Source organism: Tupaia chinensis, unplaced genomic scaffold (assembly GCF_000334495.1).
Source record: "Tupaia chinensis unplaced genomic scaffold, TupChi_1.0 Scaffold144262_1, whole genome shotgun sequence".
Lineage (NCBI taxonomy): Eukaryota > Metazoa > Chordata > Mammalia > Scandentia > Tupaiidae > Tupaia > Tupaia belangeri.
This window is the reverse complement of record NW_006204120.1, coordinates 1333497-1350633: the sequence shown is the minus strand read 5'-3', so window position 1 is coordinate 1350633 and position 17137 is coordinate 1333497. Positions and strand designations below refer to the sequence as shown.

At 36.9% G+C, this 17137-nt stretch overlaps 1 protein-coding gene across 7 annotated transcripts in view; it reads left to right on the top strand.

Annotated features, from left to right (window-relative positions):
* ENOX1 (ecto-NOX disulfide-thiol exchanger 1) overlaps positions 1-17137 on the top strand; it is a 548245-nt gene that overhangs the window by 205114 nt on the left and 325994 nt on the right. For 4 of the 7 annotated variants that reach the window (XM_027767432.1, XM_027767428.1, XM_027767433.1 and 1 more), the window contains 2 exons: positions 10581-10734; positions 15302-15445. The gene's annotated coding sequence lies outside the window, so the exon portion shown is untranslated. The remainder of the gene's footprint in view (positions 1-10580; positions 10735-15301; positions 15446-17137) is intronic. The other 3 variants (XM_027767431.1, XM_027767429.1, XM_027767430.1) reach the window with 2 other exon arrangements.

The window sequence follows — 17137 nt, the reverse complement described above, 5'->3', positions numbered from 1 at the left end:
ATACCTTTGTCTTTTCACTTTTATGCTAAAAGTGATTCATGTATTACCATAACAATGTACTTTATTTTCTATTTGTCTATATGTTCACCTTTACTAGTAAGAGTTAGACTTTCATATTCTTTTATTTTGCTATTTAGTGTCTTCATTTCAACTTGAAGAATTCCCTTTAGCATGTCTTAAAAGATAGGTCTAGGGAACCAGCAGTTAGCGTAATGGCTATGTCGCTGGACTCCCACGTAGTCGACCGCGGTTCGTGTCCCGGACCCGGTGGCTTAAGACTCACGCCAGGCACGTGTGCATGCGTGCCCAAGATCCCAAGAGGAGAATGGAGGAGAAGGGATTGCAGTGTGACCATCCCCCCTGGGGGGTGATTTCTCGCTTTCTGTCTCTATGTCTCTCTCTGTCTGTCTGGCGAGCGCACGCGCCCTACAGTGAAAATCTCTCCAAAAAAAAAAAAAAAAAAAAGATAGGTCTAATGGTGATAAGCTCTCTTAGTTTTTGTCTTGGAACATCTTTACTTACATCTCTCTCTCTCTCTGTCTTTTCTTTTTCTTTTTTTCTTTTCTGAGAAATATTTTTGTTATCGGGCACACATGCTTGCTGGAGAGACCAAAAGGGAGAAATCAATCCCTGGAGGGATGCAAATGCCACAGTCCTTTCTCCTTTATTGGGCATGCATGCACACACACCCGGTGTGAGTTCTAGTTGCCAGGTCCAGGACTCTAATTATGGTCATTCATATGGATTGTCCAGCAAAGTAACTATTACACCATCTGCTGATCCCCATCTTTATCTCTTATTCATTTATAAGGGTCAATTATTCTGGGTATAGTGTTCCTAAATGGAAAAATTTTTCCTTTAAGCACTTTGAATATATCATCCTACTCTGTTAGGGATGTTCAACTCTAATTATGTATTATGATATTTAACACTTCCATACTTCCTATCACTGTAAGATACTTCAAGCTCATTCATAATAGATGTTAAACTCTAATGCACAGAGTGGGCAAATCAATACTTCCATAAATATTTATTGAATGTTAAAAGACCATGCTAGATGCTATGAAGAATAATAAAATTCAAGATATTTCTGCCTTCAAGAATCCTATCATCTACTTTTCAGAGATAAAATAAACTAATTAAAATAAGATAAAGATAATGAAAAATACAAAATTAAATCAGTAAATTCTGGAGAAACTCTCAGAAGAGGAAATGTGTAACATTGAGCTTAATCTATCAAGAAAGGAGGCATATAAAAATAAATATGGTTTAGTTAATGAAGTTCAAAAGAAAAGACATAAATGTGGGATTGTTTTTATAGAGTGTGATAAGCCATAAGAAATAAAGAAATCATCTTAGATGAAATGGACAGACTTATTTTTTGGTAAAATAAAATTTACTAAAACTTGTATAAGAAGAAGTAGAAAATAAAAATAGTTCTTTAATGTTAAATATATGTAATTTAGTATTAAAAGCCTTCCCACACAAAAAACTAGAGATCTTGATGACTTCACTAATGAATTTTTGAAATATTTTAGGAAGAAATAATATTATCTTACAGAGCTAAAGAGAGTACTTCCCAGGTCATTGTCTGAGATCTTCATAACTCTGATACCAAGTCCTGATAAGGAAACTATAAAAAAATTATGTATCACTATCTCTCATGATCACAAACACAAAAATATTTAACACACTATTAAAAAAGACCTTGATATCAATGCAGAATGTATAAAAAATACATCATATCAAGTTGAATTTATCCTGGTTATGTTACTATGCTTTAGTATTCAAAATCAATCTATACTAGTAAAATAAAAGATAAAAATTATATGGTAACCTCAATAGACATAGAAACAACATTTGAAAATATTAAGCACCAAATCATAATTAAAGCTACTAGCAAAATAGGAATAAAATGGATCTTCCTTAATCTATCAAAAAGAATCCATGAAAAATCTACAACTAATATAATGTTAAAATCATGGATATTTTTCCTTCTAAGCTAGGACAAAGATGGGGATTTCCTCTCTAAAAATTACACTCAACATTGTACTAGAAGTCCAAGCCAGTGCACTAGAGCCTGTAAAAGAAATGAAAACATATAAATCGGAAAGGAAAATGAATAAAACTGTCTCTTTTTTCAAACAACAAATAACAAAATCACATAAAAATAAATTTGTATAAGAAATCAGTAAAGGTCTGTTCTAACAAAATCTATTAAATTTAACTGTGTCAAAATACAAGATCAATATAAAATATCAATTTTGTTCTTATAAACTAAGAAATAATTGAAAAATGTAATTACAAATAATATCATTTTAAATAGTATTAAAACCATAAAATAATAATAAGCTTTTATAAAGAAGAACAAAACCTGTATGCTGGAAATTATAAAACATTTATATGCTGAACTGAAGAAAACCTATTGATTAATAAGTGGAGCAATATACCTTATGTTATGTTTTGATTTGTTTTAAAAATTGGTTCCCCATGTAATGGTGTTAAAAGATGGTAAGGCCTAGTGGGCAATGATTAGATGATAGTGATTAGATAATTTACGCTTTGCGAATGAATTAGTGCTGTCTTGCGAGTGACTGAATTAGTTCTATGTCTTGTGAAAAAATGGTTCATTCTCATGGGACTGGATTATTATAAAAGAGAGAGCTGCCTTTAGCTCTTTCTTGTTTATATACCCACCATTCTTTCTACTTCTGTGAGATATGATATGGAAGTCCCGCATGATGCCAGCTGTGTATGTGTGATGGGCTTGACTTTCTATCTACCAGTATCATGAGTCAAAAAACCTCTATTCTCTATAAATCACCCAGTACCTCTTATTTTTGTTAGCAATGCAACAATCGACTAATAAACAACATTTTATGATGAAAGACTGTATAATTGTTTTTCCTGAAATAATGTATATATTTAAAACAGTCCCAGAAGTGTGTGCATATGGTTATTTATTTATTTAATTTTGGGGGGATAAGAATTGATAAATTGGTTCAAAAATTTGTGTGGAAATACAAGAACATAGAAATGAAACTGCATTTTGGAAAAAATGACAGTGTTGGGGGACTAACTTTCACTGATTTCAAGACTACTACAAAAACATCAATAATTATTGGGTTGTCAGAAAGTCAAGACAAATTTTTGCATAGAAGAACATAGATAAAATACTTCATGACTTTTTCAACCTAAGAAGTTACGATATTAGACAGGGTAGATAAATAGATCAATGGAATAGTGTAGATTATCAGGAAATAGATACACATTTAACATTTAATTGGTTTTCAAAAAGATGCCAAAACAATTTTGTGGGATAAAGGATGACTTCTTAAGAAACCGAACAGGGACCAGCAGTTGACAGGGTGGCTATGGGTGCTGGACTGCCACATGGCTGACTGTAGTTCCAGTCCTGGACCTGGAGCTTGCTCTCTCTCTCTCTCTCTCTGGAAATATTAAAATAATAATAAAGTTAAATAAAATATGTTTTTAAAAAGAAATAGAACAAATTGCTGAAATTTATTAGTAACTGTATTGGGAAAAAAATGAACTGTAATACCTATCTTATACACACAAAATAAATTTAACGGGTATCATAGACTTTTATGTGAAAGCAAAAATTACAAAATTCCTGTAAAAAGTGTAATAGAATGGTGCTAGTCCTGTTACGTAGTAGTTAAATACTGTGCATAGGAAGCCAGACCCTACAGTCCTATGGCTTGAAAAACACTGGGTATATGTGTGCGCATGCCAAAAATCCTGACTGGAGAAATGAATTGTGGCATGACCATCAGCATGACCATGTCCCACTGAGAATGCTCGTGCGCTTTCTCTCTCTCTCTCTCTCTCTTTCATCCTCTCACTCATTCACTATCTTTCCCTCTTGGGAAAGTTATTGTCTTCTAGCATTTTGAAAAAAAAGAATAAAAAGTACAACAGAATGTCTTAGAAAGAGCATGTTTCTTAGCATGCCAAAAACACTAGCATTATTAAAAAACACTGATAGATTTTAAAAAGGGTAAAACTCCTCATTAAAAGGCATTGATAAGGGCCAGCCCCATAGTTTAGTTGTGAGGAATCCTGCCTAACTAACCATGGTTTGAATCCTGGCCCTGATGGCTTGATATACATTCCAGGTACATGTGAGTTTATGCGTAAAATTCTGACAGGTTGGAAACATGGAGAAGAAAGGATTGTAGTATGACCATAAACCACTGGGGAGTTGCTTCCCCTCCTCTGGTGCATGCATGTACCCTCTGGCAATTCAAAAGTATACATTGTGAATAGGTAAGCCAAAGCATGGGAAGCTCATTTGCAATAAAATATATGACAAAAGAATTGAATCCAGAATAAAGAACCATTACAAATTAAATTTAAAATACAGGACCAGCAAATACTGTAATGTTTATGTCGCTGGGCTCCCACAGGGCTCACAGTGGTTCAAGTCCCAAACTTGGAGGCTTGAAACTCACAGTGGGCATGTGTGCATTTGTTCCCAAGAATCCCAAGAGGAGAATGGAGGAGAAGGGATTGTGGTGAGGCCATCCCCTCTTGGGGATGATTTCTCACTTCCTGTCTCTCTATCTCTCTGTCTCTCTGGTGAGCACATGTGCCCTTTAGCAAAAATCTCTCCAAACCATAAAAAAAAAAAAAATCTAATCTAAAAATCTAAGAATACAATGGAAACCTCTCTCCCCATGGGTCAATTATGTAAATGGAATTTTCACAAGAGAAGTAAGAATATAGAGTAAACATATGAAGATGTAATCATTCCCATCATTAGTCATGAGGGAAATTCAAACTTAAGTACTACTTCACATCCACTATAATAGCTAAAAGTAAAAGAACCCAGCACACTAAATATTGGTGAGGATATGCTAAAACTAAAAGTCTCATACGGTGCTGCTCAGAGTGTAAAATAGTACAGCCTTTTTGAAAAACTAGTGGTTCCTTATAAACTTAAACATGTACCTGCTCTATATGTCAGCAATTTCATACCTGTGATTTGCTAAAGAACAATGAAGGCATATACAGGCTTGTGTAAGAATGGAAAACCATGTATAAGAATGTTCATAATAGCTTTCTTTATAATAGCCAAATACTGAATCAACCCAAATGTTCATCAGTAAAAGAATGATTAATTATGGTGTGTTCATATAATGGAATATTATTTATGTAATAGACTACTATTCATTTAGATAGTAGGAGAATACTCATGAATTAACGACAGATTTAACAACAAGAATGAATAATCATGTTGGGCAAAAAAGCCAGATATGAAATAAAATACACTGTATGACATGATTCTACATATATGAAGTTCAAGTACATGGAGTTATGTTGACTGGTGTGTAGGTTACATGGCATTATACATTTGACAAATCCCAGAAAACTATGCATGTGACATCAATGTATTTTACTGTATATAAATTAAACCATACTTAGGAACCAGCCGATGGCACAATGGTTAGATTGCTGGACTCCCACGTAGTTAACTGCAGTTCAAGTCCCAGATACGAAGGCACATGCATATGTGTCCAAAAATCCCAAGAGGAGAATGTAAGGGAAGGGATTGTGGCATAGTCAACCCTGCTCGGCAGTGATTTCTTGCTTTCTGTCTCTGGTGAGCGCACACACCATATAGAAAAAACAAACAAACAAAAGTCTCTTAAAAAAAAAAAAAGAAGAAAGAAAGAAAGAAAAGAAACAGTAGTTGAAAAATAGCAAAGATGTAGCCTTAGATATTCTGTATTGATCTTTGGGGAAATAGCTGATCAAATCTTGAGTTTTCATTATTAATAAACATAGGAAGAAATGTAACATTTCTCAAACTCGGCATATCTTAAAGCAAAGTCACTATCACTTCGCAGTCTTTTGCACATACCAACTCACATCTACATTCTATCAGCATTCTCAATATTCCCCAGACTCAGGCCCTACATATCCTTATAAACTTTGGCTATTTTTTTTTCTTTCATTATTAGTTTCATCTAATTGATGGAATTTTCTTTGTTCTCAGCATTTTTATTTTACCAAACCATTTTTATTATCACTACTATGTAATTCACTCTCTTAGCAATAGCCCCTCACTTGTTTTTCTTATGCTAAACATTAGTACCACATTCATCCTCAAAAAAAATTGCTAATCAAAATCCATGTAATATAAAATTACTTCTAATAGCTCTAAGCTAATCTACAAAATTTCAGATTTGTTATTCTGGAATTTATACTCTAGTCTTATGCTCCAGCTCCATAAAATCACCACTTCAGTCTCCAAATCTGTCATTATTTGTCTTAGCTCTACTTGGATCACAATTGTGGAAGAATACTTGTGCCAATCTATCATTTTCATGTTTATCTGTATGTTTTTTTAAGTTAATTATAACTGTAGACAAGAAGTTAGTTGAGTAATTATTCCATTATTTTATGAAGATGTTATTGCTGACACTTTATTATTTTCTTTTTTTTTTATTTAGCAAATATGTATTGAGCACCTGTCATATGCCAGGTGCAGTATTAGGAAATGTAGGTTTATATGGCTTATTGCCTTGCCAGAACTCAAAGCTTATCATATTAAAGAGGAATGTATACAGCAATTATAATTCAGTGTGATGAATGATGGTGTCTTATGTTAGTTGCACAGCATCTATAGGTCAGTGTATTAGTCAATTATGATTATTGTGATTGTTGATTTGGGGTATGGAATGAGTGAATTAAGCCATACTCAGTTGGTAAATCAGTATTTATTCTCAGTGCTACACTAGGCATGGACCCCATCCTTGTCTTGCTCGCAGGAAAACCCAGATGGTTTGGTATTGGATTAGAATGATTGTGTTGCCCCTCGTGTCTCTAAGGTGTTTCCAGGTGTTTGAATCAATGAACTAAGTGGGGAAAATCTCCCCTCATTATTGGCAATCACCATCTAATTAGCTGGCACCTGGACAAAACAAGAAGGTGAGGAAGGTGAAATTCTTAACTCTTGCTCCTGAGGAAGGAGCTCCCTTTTTCTTCTTTCCATGGCTGTCAGAAGTTTAGATTCTCTGACCTTTGGTTCTGGGTCTTGCCCCAACATCTTCCTGGGCTTTCGTGTCTTCGACCTTGGATTCAGAGTTATACTATCAGCTCTTTCTTGTTTTTCAGGCCTTCAGATTTGAACTAAGCTACGCTGTCAGCTTCCCTGGTTCTCCAGCTCGCAGACAGCCTATGGATGGGAATTCTCATCCTCCATAATTGACTGGGCCAATTCCCCTAATAACCCTCTCTCATAAATCTTTCTTTATATGTATGTATCCTGTTGATTCTGTCTTGCTGGAGAACCCTGACTAAGATAGTAAGTGTGTGTGTGTGTGTGTGTGTGTGTGTGTGAGGGGGGGGGGAGAGAGAAGATCAAGAGTGTAACAAAGACTTATATTAAGAAATTAACTCATGTGATTATTGAGACTAGCAGTCTAAAATCTGCAGAGAAAGCCAGCAGGCTTGAAATTCTGAGAAGAGCTGATACTGCAACTCAAGTCTGAAGGTAGTATGAAGGTAGGAATCCCTCTTTCTTGGGGGACATCAGTCTGTTTTCTCTTAAGAACTAGCCCACTGACATTAGGAGAAGTAGTACTTTATTTAATGTATACTGATTTAAATGTTAATTGTTTAGAATTATTTAACTTTATTTATCATCACCATCTTTTAATTTGACCAGAGAGAGACAAAGAAAGGGAGAGAAAATGAGAAAGCAAGTTGCCAGGTCCAGGACTCAAACCACCGTTGGTCATGTGGGAGTCCAGCACCTTAACCATCACGCCACCTGCCAGCCACTTAAATGTTAATTTTATCTAAAAGAATAAAAAAGAAGAAATGAAGGAAGAAGTGCCTTCATAGCAACCTGCAGACTTGTGTTTGACCAGATACCCAAGTTCTGTGGCCTAGCTAAGTTGACATAAAATTAACCATCCCAGATAGGGATCTGGGCATGGTTTATTTGGGCCCACAAACCCCAGGTCTCCTATAAAGTTTCAGTTAGAGCATTGTCTAGGTCCACAGTCTTGCTAACTAGAACAGGGTTGGCAGTCACTCTGCTCAACTGGGACAGAATGTATTTCTGTGTTTGCTCATTGGTTGTTAGCAGGGTTCGATTTCCCACTGATACACTAAGGGCCTCAGTCCCTTGCTGGATGTTAGCCTGGGAACTTCCTAATTCCTTTTCAAGTGGGCTTCTCCATAGGGCAGTTCACAATATGGTAGCTGATGGTCAACAGTGCAAGAGAACAAGATGGGTGTCACTTCCTATCACTTTTTTTCATAATTAATTGATTACGAGTCATTAGGTATGAGTTCAGTTATAGGGAGGAAAGGGAAGGTATACAATGTGTGAATACTAATCTAGAATCATGGAGACAAGTAATATACAACTTAAGTACTTTGGACGACATTGTTTTAGGTTGTCAGGTAAATAGCAAAAAAGAGAAAAGTCTTTTCAAACACAAAGAGCAACATGTTTAAGTATTTGAGGTTCAGAAAGGGAATGGCTAGTTGAAAAACTATAATTCCTTACCCCTGAGGGTAAAGATAGCTCAAAGTTCTGTTGGTTTCTATATAATTCGATGATGGGTTGGTATTCAATAAAGGAAAGAAGTGAAAAAGAGCAAGGGTGTATGTATCGTATATTTAAGGATAGGTAGTGGGAACTAGATACCATTTTTACTGGGATCTACAAAGTAAAGACAAAGTAGAGGTCAGGCTTCTTACTGGTCCAGTTGTACTTAATTTTGCTGCAGCATTAAACATTTAGAAGAAAAAGGTAAGAGAGAAGATAATCAAAGCTCACTTATGAGTCAGAAGCCCTGTTTCTAACTTTGGAAACTCAAACAATAATTCTAGCCCTGTCTGTAAAGTAAGAGAGTAATAAGAGATCATTTAGCTTTAAAATTTTGCTGCTGGTTTCCATAATGGTCAGACTCTATAATATATTGTGAATGTGTACAGGGGTTAGGCCATGTCTTGCTTAAAAAGAAGTTGGGAGTGATGAGGAGGGGAATTAGTAGTCAAAGAGAACAAGTCCGTCCTAAACTTACATGCCAGCATCTCAGCTCTGGTCAATTATTACCATGAGAGAATTTGGTTTCAGATTTTTCCATTGCTTCCCATTTTAAAATGCTTTCAAATGATTCAAGGTTTTTTGTTTTTGTTTTTTCAGATTTTTGCCACAGGACATGTACACTCACTGGAGAGAGACAGAGAGAGAAGGAAAGTAGGAAATCATCCCCTAGGAGGATGGCCATGCCACAATCCATTCTCCTCCATTCCCTCCTAGGGATTTGGACACATGCACACACACACACACACACACACACACACACACATACATACACGTCCATTGTGTTTTTCAAGCTGCCGGGGCCTGAGACTTGAATTATACAGTCAGCCACGTGGGATCCATTGCCTTAGCCACCACACCACCTGCTGGCCCTAATTGAAGTATTTTCATAACTGCACAGTTCAAACAGAATCTGGTGGCTGTGTGTTCTAGACCCTGTGAGAATCACTAGAGGTTCTCTTCTAGTTTACATTTTTTTTCCTTTTTTAAAAATAATTTCTTATTTACATTTAATTGTACCTCTTTTGGGGGATAAAATATGGTTTTTCAAAGCTTATATGCAGTGTGTGATAATCAAATCAAGAATATTTCTATATTCGTCACTTTCAATAAAGAATATTACATTATGTTATGTACCTCCAATTTAACTCTATGGTGAGAAACTAGAGAATGAGAGAAATGTCATTGAGATATAGGAAGATTCAATTAAGGAGATGAGGCTTCTGGTATGTCATGCAAGGTTGACTAGATATACCAAGAGGAAAAAGAGACATAGCAGTTCTCTTTTTTTTGTAGTTCAGTTTATTTCCTTTTATTTATTATTATTATTTTTTTAATACAGGGTCTCACTGTCATAATCCTCCTGCCTCATCCTCCCAGCTGGGACGACAGGTGCTGTAGCACACCTGGCTGGGTTTTTTTTGTTGTTGTTGTTGTTTTAATGTTGCCCGGGTCAGCCTCAAACTCATAATCCTCCTGCACCAACTTTTCCTAATTGCTGGGATTACAGGCATGCACAGCTATCCCTGGCCTTTATGCTAGATCAAGAGTCAAATCCTGGCCTCCCATGTGGTCCCAGCCTATGGAGTACAGTGTCTTAGCAGCCTGTGCCACTGCAGTGGGGCCCAGAAACAGATGTTCTTAGCAAATTATGTACCCGAATCACCTGTGGAGCATTTTAAAAAGTGCACATGGTGAGCCTTCTCTGGAGATAATTCAGTGGATGTGGGTGATTATCATGCACCCCTCTTTTAGATTTCCTTTAATGAGCAGAGTATTTCTAGTTGATTCATGAGTTTAGATCAGAAACATTCTGTTTTGAGATTAAAGAGGACTGTAGGGGCAGATATTTTTAGTGAGGAACTAGATCTGATCCTTGAGAAAATAGAAACCATTGTTGGATCTTGAATAGTTTTTATTTCAAATATTTGTCAGCATTACATATTACTCTGAGAAGATGACAGACATTTTGACCTTTTTTTTTTTCCAGAATGAACTACAAGAAGGAAAACCATCTAGAAGTTTATATGTAATATAAAATGTGGTATCATGAGTTGGAATGAGTGAAAAGAAGAATCAATAGGATTTCATAATTCAGTGAAAGGCAAAAAGGGTGAAAAGGGAACAGTGACATCATCTCTTTTGTAAGTTTACTCTCTTAGTTCTTTTGTGCTTCTGTAGTAAAATAGACTGGGTAATTTATAAAGAATAACCCTTTTCATCTCATAGTTCTGGAGGCAGGGAAGTTCAAGATCAAGCCACTGACAGTCTGTATTGTGCTTCCAAGATGGTTCCATCTCCAGAGGAGAGGATCATTGTCCTCACATAGCAGGAGGCAGAAGGGCAAGTTACCTGAAGTCTGTAGAAAGCCCATTTTTATAAGGGTCTTAACCCCACTCACAAGGGAGGAGCCCCTGTGGCCTAATCACCTCTTAAAGGCTCTACCCCTTATTACTGTCACATTGGCAACATCTGCAATTTGGGGCATTCAAACCAGAGTACTGTCCTTATGTAGAAGTTCCAGGGATGGGAGCGGGGAGTGTGTGAGAGAATTCAAACCACTGTGTGCTTTTAGCTCTTCTGTTCAGTTCTGCATTGTATGGGTCTGGCAAGGACAAAATAGTCTGGCTCAAGGAGCCCTTGAAATAGAGATGCATTCAGAGAGACTATATTTTAAATCCCTCAATGATAAGATGCCTGCTAAGCTGCTTCTGATTAAATAAAGTCTAGAATATGGGTGAAATAGGAATGTTCATTAATGTGATAAGACAACATTTCTAAATGAATGATACAAAGTCAAATAGAATTTTGTTTTCATTGCTTTTGGAGCCTCACAGTCACAATCATTTTGTGGCTCTGTGCTTCTAACAATACAGTACATCTTTTCATTATACTTTCCAAAGTGAAAGGGTGTATGGTTTCTCTCCACAGTGACAGACATGTTTTCTTGAACAATACCCAGTAAAGGTCACATTGGAGATTTGAGTCACAAGCCCTGTGATTTAAATTTGAGACTGAGTTTAAAAATGGTATGTCTAGAGCTTGCCAAGTTCCATTCAAAGCCATGGTGTCATTTTGGATTACAATTGAATAGAGCAGGATCCTGTGGGATATTGTACCTCTCTTAGCAGCAAAACATAGATTTCTTTTTCTTTGTATCATTCCCTGGTGGTGTTATTATGGTAGATATTTGCTTTCACACCAAATCCTGGAAGATTGTGTCTAATTTGTGGACCTCCCCTCTCCCCCAAATTACCTCATTGTCAAGATTTTCAATGATCATTGAAAGATTTCTGTAGAAACTAATTATATGTTTGGTTTTAGTTGATCTTAAATACTACTTTCCTCACCCAAGGTTTGATTCTACTCATCTCCAACAGAGAAGATCAAACTCCTCTGCAGCTTTGGAGCACTTTTTCCCTTATTAACATCACCCATAATATTTTTTCCTTTGAGAGAGAGATTTTTGTTATGGGCATATGTGCTTGCTAAAGAGACAAAGGGAGAAAGCAAAATATCACTCCCCAGGGGAAAAGGCATGCCACAATCCCTTCTGCCCTATTCTCCTCTCAGGATTTTGGACATGCATGCACACGCACCCAGCATGTTTCAAGCCTCCAATTCTGAGACTCAAAATTGTAGTCAGCCATGTGGAAGTCCAGCACCTCAACTACTATGCCACCTGCTGGTCGTCACCCATGATCTTTTACACAACGGTGCTACTATTTCTTCCTAGCATGTGATAAGTTCTTACCAAGTGCTTCTCAGTATACCAAACACATTATATAGATATTCTTAATTATCAAAAAAAATTCAAGGAAAGTTATGGTGCAGCTGAGGTTAGAGGGTTTGAGTACAAGGTCATACAGCTGGTGAGTGATGAAATAGGAATGTCCCCAGGCAGTCTAGTTCCACCCCCTCCCCAACTCCTTTTTTTCACACACAACTGGCACCATTTTAAATTATTTTTTACATTCTAGTTATATTCCTCTGCAGCACAGTGAGATGCTTAGGAAAAAAAAAAAAACCTATCTTGCTTATTTTAGTGTTTCTTGAATTTTCCAATGAACTTATAAATATTTAATGAATAGTGGCTGGTGAATACTTGAAAATTGACATGGGGGTGGGCAGTAGGTGGTGCAGTGGTTAAGGCACTGAACTCCCACGTGGCCGACCATTTAAATCCTAGACCCTATTACGTGAAACTCATGCCAAGTGCGTGTGCATGTGTACCCAAAATCCTGAGAGGAGAATGGAGAAGAAAAGATTGTGGTGGGGCTATCCCCTGTGGGGTGATTTCTTGCTTTTGTCACTGTCTTTGTCTCTCCAGCGAACATGTGCACCTTTCAGCAAAAATCTCTCTCAAAAAAAAAATTCCCATTGGAATTTTAGGGCAAACAGGCTTGACAGTTTAGATATAGAGTCTGAAACTTTGTTTTGATGATTGGCATGAAGAAAAAAAGAATACTAGTATGTATTTTTTTAATGTTTATTTTTTGTTATTTTCTGTTCCTATCTCTTAGGTTAGACTCTACAGTCCAGTCACTTTCCCCTCATCCATTGTCAAGCCCTTTTTCCTTCTTTAGTACAAAGATATACCAGCTCTGTCTTGTCGTTTGTTTTAGATTTTTGCCATAGTGCACATGTGCTCACTGGAAAGAGACTGAGAGAGGAAAAGTGAGAATCACCCCAGGAAGGGGATGGCCATGCCACAATCCCTTCTCCTCCATTCTTTTCTTGGGATTTTGGGTATGCACGAACATGCACCTGGCATATTTTTCAAGCTACCAGGTGTAAGACTTGAACCATGAAGATAGGCATGTAGAATCCAGCGAGTTAACCACTACACCCCCTCCTGGTCTGACCAGCTGTTTTCTTTATTCATGACTTAAGCTTCTCTTGCCAAAAATATAATAAACAAAAAATTTTAAAAATTATGCATGACCTTTCTATCTCCATCATTTTCTAGCCTTTCTGAGGTACTTTACAAATGCAGTGTAGATGTCAACTAAAAGTTTCAAGACTCAGACAAGACTTTAACCTTAAAAGCCAGTACCATGAGAGAAATTTTGAAGTGTTCAGTTGGTGGGCACTGACCCTGAAGTACTGTAATCACATACACTTGGGCAGCTGGTGGAGAATAAGCTGTGTTGGTACCAGAACCATCAGAATCATGTAGATAATTAGCTAAACATGAGAACAGAAATCCAGGTAGAGCTATGCCAAGCCTTGCTCACTCTCCCTCAGCTATTATGATGGGTGTAATCACAAGGAGATACAGTATTAACCCACAGTGACAGTCACAGAGGAAATGGGCTCAGTTCCTAACTGCATCAGGAAAACTAAGTGTTCTCTTTCACTGAGACAACAAAGAAATTGTGGGTCACATGAAGAGGCCAGAGGAAGTTGACAAGCGTGATTGCCACCCATGATGTAGCAGAGCACACAAACCTGCACCATAATGTAATGGAGTTATTCCACTAATGTGTTCTCTCTGTCTACATAAGGAAGAAAGGTGGGAAAACATGGACATTGCTTAAAGCTTGATGTCTGTAATTCTTTTTTTCCAAGTTTATTCATGTATTTGTTTTAGAGAGAGAAAGACCAGTACCCCAAGTAGGGTCTCATGCCATGATTCCCCTAACCTCCATCCTTTCCCAGCCATCCAGAATCAAAAGTGCATACACAGGTCAAACCAGGAACTGAGCCTAGATCTTCCATATGACTTCCAGAATTACAGTATTGTGGTACCACTGCACCTGGGCCAGGGTATCTGTATTTCAGTGAACCTGCCTGAATAAGATAATATTTGATATAAAAAATGAAACAAATTAAGAAATATAGTTTCATAATTCATTTAGCAATCTTTGGGTTACCTTAGTAAATTGCAATGTTATCTGGCAATCCACTTGAGAAATGTTTTTCTAAATCACATGGGCCACAGAATGAAATACAGAGCTAACCATGTAGTCATTGGGCTTTAATGGACACAGGTTCTAAGCCTAAACTCAGCAATCTGCACTAATTTTCTTCAAAATGGAGCCATTACTCTCTACTTGTAGGACCATTGTTCCAATAAAACAGATCATATAAACTTACAGTGTCTTGTACCACGTAGGTGCTCACTACATAGTGCTGCTGCCTTTGTGCTCAACCGTCCACAGTCCTTCAATACTGGCTTGGTCAGATAAGGGGAAATGTAGAAGTCTGCCTAATTATCAAATAGCCCTGAGTTTTAGAAATTTCAAAATACGATGCTAAAAGGATAATATCCTAACCTGACATTTATAAATAAAATTACTTGGGGTATGAAATTAATAGTGGACCAGCTCTATGTCACAATGATGATACAAAGAGGAAACAGAGCCTGCATGGTGAGCACAGTTTGAATTCCAGGCCTGATCAGCCTGAAATACCCTGTATGTATGTGTGAGTGCCAAGGATCTGATGGGCTGAGGGACTGAAAGAAGGGAATCATGGGATGACTAGCCTCTGTGGAAGGGCTCTCCTCTCTCTCTTAGGGGTGTGTGTGTGTGTGCATGCTCTATCACGAATGAAGAGAATTTAAAATAAACACCAAAATTAATAGACTTGAATAACACGGTGCTAATATCTTCAGGTGCTAATATAGTACATTTTGATCACAGTGGCAGGCACTGCAATAATGGTTCTTTGGAGATTTCCTAATGGTGTACTGTTGTTTCCTTCCAGAAGCTTCTGACATGCTAGAGCCACACTGTCTTCCATGGGACTTCCTTTGTGTACAGCTTCCATTTAAAAGACTTGTATGAACACGCTGTTTCAACCAAGTCCCCAAAGAAGACATTCATCTTCTGAACTACTGGCAGATTTACGGTTTGTATTAATTTTTCCATTTTTCTTACTGTGATAGTATTAATTTTAGAGGATAATAGTCATTCTCTATTTCAATAAGAACTCTGGAAGTACAATAGATTATGCAGAGATTGTAATCCTTTGATTTCATTGGGAAATAGCTATAAGTGGTAACAAATTTGATATGCTACTTCTTTTTTTTTTTTTTTTGGAGAGGTTTTCACTATACGGCACGTGCGCTCACCAGACAGAGACAGAGAGACAGAAAGCGAGAAACCACCGCCCAGGGGGAATGGCCACGCTGCAATCCCTTCTCCTCCATTCTCCTCTCAGGATCTTGGGTACGCACGCACATGCACCTGGCATGAGTTTTAAGCCACTGGGTCCAGTTGACTACAACCGCGGTTGACTACATGGGAGTCCAGCAATGTAGCCATTATGCCAACTGCTGGTCCCAATATGCTACTTCTTGTACATGTTATTGTATACTCTTTGGGGTGTTACAAGGATAGTAGAAATAAAATATTCTCCACACTGGCTTAGAACAAATTTCATTTCTGTTTCATAAATTCTACCTGAATAGATTAAGTTGATTTATACTGTCTACATACATTGGATTTTGTTAGGTACTTTAAATTAGTTAAGACTTTGTGAGTTAAGTTATATTTTGAAACTCAAAATTGCATTTGTCAATATCAACTAATATTATCATAATGACATTTTAAAAATTATAACATCTCAGAGGATATTTATTCTATGTTTTATAAAAAATAGACTAGGGTTTGTTTGGAGTTTTTTTTGTGTGTATGTGTGTGTGTATGTGTCATGTGTGTATACACACATGTCCATAAATATGCGTCTAGATATACATATATATGAATTTATATGTTAGCAGTTTGAAAAGGTACTATTGTTGTTTATTCAAGGAAAAAGTTTATTAGGAGAGCAAGCATTTCATCTTAGAAGAACATTTTTTCATTGAGATAGTGCCAAGTGAAACACTTTTATTTTGAAGATACTTTCTGGCAAAGACCTAAGCAAAGGCTAAATTCAGTCCATGGGTCTTCCATAGCTGGAAAAAGAAACAGCGTATGGGGTAAGGCATGGTGGATTAGATGGAAGAAAACTAAATAAAGAACAAGTAAGAAGGAACACTACTTTTTAGCATGACACGTCTTTTCCCACAGGCATTTATTTCATTTTGTGGGATTTTTATTCTGTCCATGGTGACAAATGTTTTTTCCCTTAATAGCCCTTTACTGTGGTTTGACTTTTTTATTTCTTTTATTTCTACTGAGAAATCAAAGTAGATGTTACTGCAGTGCTGGGCTAGATTCCAGTTTTCCCACTGTACCTTTCATTCTTGGGCCTCTTGATTAACTCACATTGAAGAATGAGGCAGGGGTATTTACTGGGGGAACGGAGTGGATGGTAAGTTGTACCTCTATCTTTAGCTCTCCAGTCCATTAATTTGGTAGAATATCACAGTGTATTGGAACCTAATAACTGTATTCATGGAAACAGAAGTGCTGAAAAGGGCTAGAGAACTTACCTAATGCTGGTCCCTAGCCTATAAACAAAAATTCCAGTGAAATTTCTTAAACCAATGCGAAGCTATTTGTTTTCCAACCTTCGACCCAGCTATTCAAGTTCCATATTTTTAGAGTTGTTTTTCTTAACCATTATTTCTATAGTGGTTTCTTAAAAAAAAAA